This window comes from Lactuca virosa, chromosome 3 (genome assembly GCF_052849685.1).
Source record: "Lactuca virosa cultivar CGN04683 chromosome 3, Lactuca_virosa_CGN04683_v6, whole genome shotgun sequence".
In the NCBI taxonomy this organism is placed as follows: domain Eukaryota; kingdom Viridiplantae; phylum Streptophyta; class Magnoliopsida; order Asterales; family Asteraceae; genus Lactuca; species Lactuca virosa.
In genome coordinates this window covers 291,519,462-291,523,016 of record NC_136428.1, presented here as the reverse complement: position 1 = coordinate 291,523,016, position 3,555 = coordinate 291,519,462, and the positions used below count along the sequence as shown (strand labels likewise).

Below are 3,555 nucleotides of genomic sequence, written 5' to 3'. Positions count from 1 at the left end.
ATTTTAGATCATCAGATATGATCATAATGTTAGCGTCATCTTCATGTCATCACAAAACCAGCTGCTTCGATTCTTTCTACCAAGATCTTCGCTCGGATCAACATTCCTTAAATCTTTAATTCATGCTAATCGATCTTTTATCACCTTAAATCTTCAATTCTTTCAACCGATAATCGATTTGAGATGGACATTCATTGATCGAACAATTCTAAATCATATCCTTTAAAGTCGCGATTTTTGTGTTTTTCAAGTTCATGTTCTTCGTTCTTCTACATCTGCAAGTGATAATCTTAGTGATTGAGGTTTATGTTCATCTATCGACATCAGCAACTCATTACAAGATTGGCATCGGTTTTAGATCTGTGATCATCGATTTCATCCTAGGTTGAATTTCAAGTGTCCAGTGATTTCTGCTAATTTTCATCTTCAACGATTGCTTACGATCTTTCAAGTTGTGATTTTTACTCTACATCATGGTTTCATCAATTGATCAAAGGTTTGAGTTTTCTTCCTTGAGTTTTCATTGTTTTCATTGTTACTTGTATATAATATGTTCAATTGTTAACCTAGTGACATGAACTAATTGAATCATCAAGCTATTAATGATTTATCCAATTCATATATGTATGATTCGTGATTTCATCAATCAAAAATCATATTGATTGATTGAATTTGTTTAACCTATAACACAATTTAACCTATAACACAATTTAACCTATAATATGTTATCTGGCAATACATTATCCATTTCATTGTTTGATTTTAATCTTTCATTCAATCAATATGTTTTTCAACAATTTGTCATCTGATTGCTTTTCATTAAAATCATATTGTTGATAAGTTCACGTTGTTGCGTATTATTCTTATAGAATATTGAATATACATATTAATATCAATAATGATAACAATTATGGATGATTTAGATATGCATGTCATCGGAAAAAATTATCACAATGAAGAAAATCATCAATTCGGCTCTCATGATTCACAGATTCTTCATAATGAGGAAAATCAATCAGAAACCCAATGTAATTTTGTAACTAACATTTTAATTTTATTATATTTGTTCTTTTACAGATAGTATATGTTACTACATATTATTCTTATAGAATATTGAACATAAATTTATTAATATCAATAATATAATAGGTATGGATGATTTGGATATGAATTACATCAAAAGAAAATCATCAATTCAGTTATGATTCATAGATTCTCCATAATGAGGAAAATCAGTCGGAAACTTCAGGTAATTTTTTTACTTATATCATTTATTCTTATAGAATATTGAACATATATTTATTGATATCAATTGTTAACATGATGTTGTTGATAAGTTGATGTTACTCATATTGTTCTTATAGAATATTGAACTTACATGTATTAATATCAACTATAATAATAGGCATATGTTAACATTGTGGTGTTTTATGATTAAAGTTGTAACGCCCGGTTCTCGGTATGTATTTTTATATTAAGTTTTTGCATTTTTACACAGGGACTCGACGAGTTGGAGGCCCAACTCGTCGAGTAGATGCGAATGTTGGACGCGGGTGGAAAAGTCTACTCGCCGAGTTGGAAGCCCCGAATCGACGAGTAGACCTGTCTGGATGAAACCCTAAATTTGAGGGTTTGCAACCTATTTAAACAACTTATAGGGTCTCCACTCCAGCCTCCATCATCCTCACACTCCCTTCACGAAACCCTAATCGAATATTGAGTGTTCTTGAGCCTTTTTGTGCCATTTGTGTGTCTTTGAAGCTTGAGAAGAAGAAGGATGCTTGGGAGATCAAGAGAAAGCAAGTAGATCCAGAGGTTTTGGCACATTTCCAGCTCAGTTGAGGTATAAAGTTGATACCTTGACTATTCATTTATTATATCTCCATTTAGGGCTATTTTCTACCCTTTCTAAGTCTTAGTGAAGCCATATTCGAGATTGTGAGTATCAATGGGGTTGTATATCAGATCTTGAACCTTTAAGGGTTCCCATGGCATAAAGGTGCCAACTTTATGGCCATGGGAGTCCCATGCACCATGTAGACTTCATTTTGGGTCCTTATGAGCTAGTTAACCCATGCATATCGATCCTAGGAGGTCAGATCTATGTTCTGGATGCATTAAGCCTGTTAGATGCCATTTTATGCATCTTATAGGTTTGTTTTCATTAGCATTTAGGATCATATTTTGTACATTTGCATGTCATTTATTTAAATAATGTTCAGCTCATGTCTTTCGATAGAATTCTCATATTGCTCATGTTTTTATGTCAATTTTAGATAGTTCGAGTGAAGCAGTGCTTTGGGAGCAGTTGGATACGCGTTTGGAGCTTAAAATGGAGCTTGGAACTTATGGAGTATGTTGCGGAATGATTGGAAGATGCTTTGGTCAAGAAACATCCGATCGAATTGATCACACGAAGAGAGAATTTGCAATCTAAAGTTAAAGGATGTTGCTGGCAGCTTTGACCCCCTGTCAGTATTTTGACCATATCTCTAGAACCGTAACTCCGATTGAGGCGATTCAAAATGATCTGAAAAGTAGACGAAATTTCGGACGTCTTAGGCATAACATGCGATCGCAGGTTGCCTTTATGCGATCGCATGGGGCCTTTATGCGATCGCAGGTTAGGTCGCAGCTTGGATTCGAGGTTTTTTAGTGCCAAAAATTCATCCGGAAGTGAAAAATGAAAACCTGCGATCGCAGGTTGTGTACATGCGATCGCAGGTTGGCCAAAAAGTGCCAAAATAGCATCCTACTTCATTAAAAAGGCCCGTGACGCGTTTTCTTCAAAACCTGCGATCGCAGGTTGTCTATATGCGATCGCATGCACGTCGTTTTTGCTGTTGGACGTATAAATAGACCCTGATAGCATTCCAATAACCTAAGTTGGCAATTCCAGAGGTACCAGACGATGAAAATACGATTTTGGAGGCGTTTCTTCTCCGATTTCAACGATTTCTGAAGATCTGAAGACTGTGGATCATCTCCTTCAAGTAGATTAGTAAGATTAATTGTTTGATGTCTCTTTTCATTTGTTTTTATCAGATTTTAGCCATGTCTGGCAAAAACCATAGTTTTCAGTTCTGCAAAGACAATTACATTTCATGTGATTGATCATTAGATCTGGTTTTTGTTTTGTGTTTCTATCTAGATTCTTCAGTTTTGTTCTTAATGAATGTTTGATTTTGATTCTTGTTAGTCTGATCACCTAGCTAGGGTTTTATCATTCAAGTTAATCAGTTAATAGAATCCGTAATTGTTCTTGTCAACTGTCACAACTACGAATTCTAATGCTTTTGTAAACATTAACAATGATAACATTTGTGACTAAAACTTGAAAGTATGCATGATGTTTATTCAATAACACCAAAGTTCCATCAATCACCCTATGCAAACACTTCAAATAGTCAACAAAAGATTGGAAACCCTAAAAATCCAGGTTTAAGTCCATTATGGACTAGGATTTCCTTATTGGGCCTAATGGACCAGTAAGTTTCCAATTTGACTACTTTAGGCTTAGAACCCTTAATTGGGCTCTAATTCAACCCACCTTCA

The 3,555-nt window shown here is 34.7% G+C and overlaps 1 long non-coding RNA gene across 1 annotated transcript; it reads left to right on the top strand.

Annotated features, from left to right (window-relative positions):
- Positions 1-415: 415 nt before the first annotated feature.
- LOC145163002 (uncharacterized) lies at positions 416-2,872 on the top strand. The gene is made up of 4 exons (XR_013739499.1): positions 416-496; positions 1,150-1,249; positions 1,499-1,843; positions 2,277-2,872. It is a non-coding gene; the product is annotated as an uncharacterized LOC145163002 (long non-coding RNA).
- Positions 2,873-3,555: the final 683 nt, after the last annotated feature.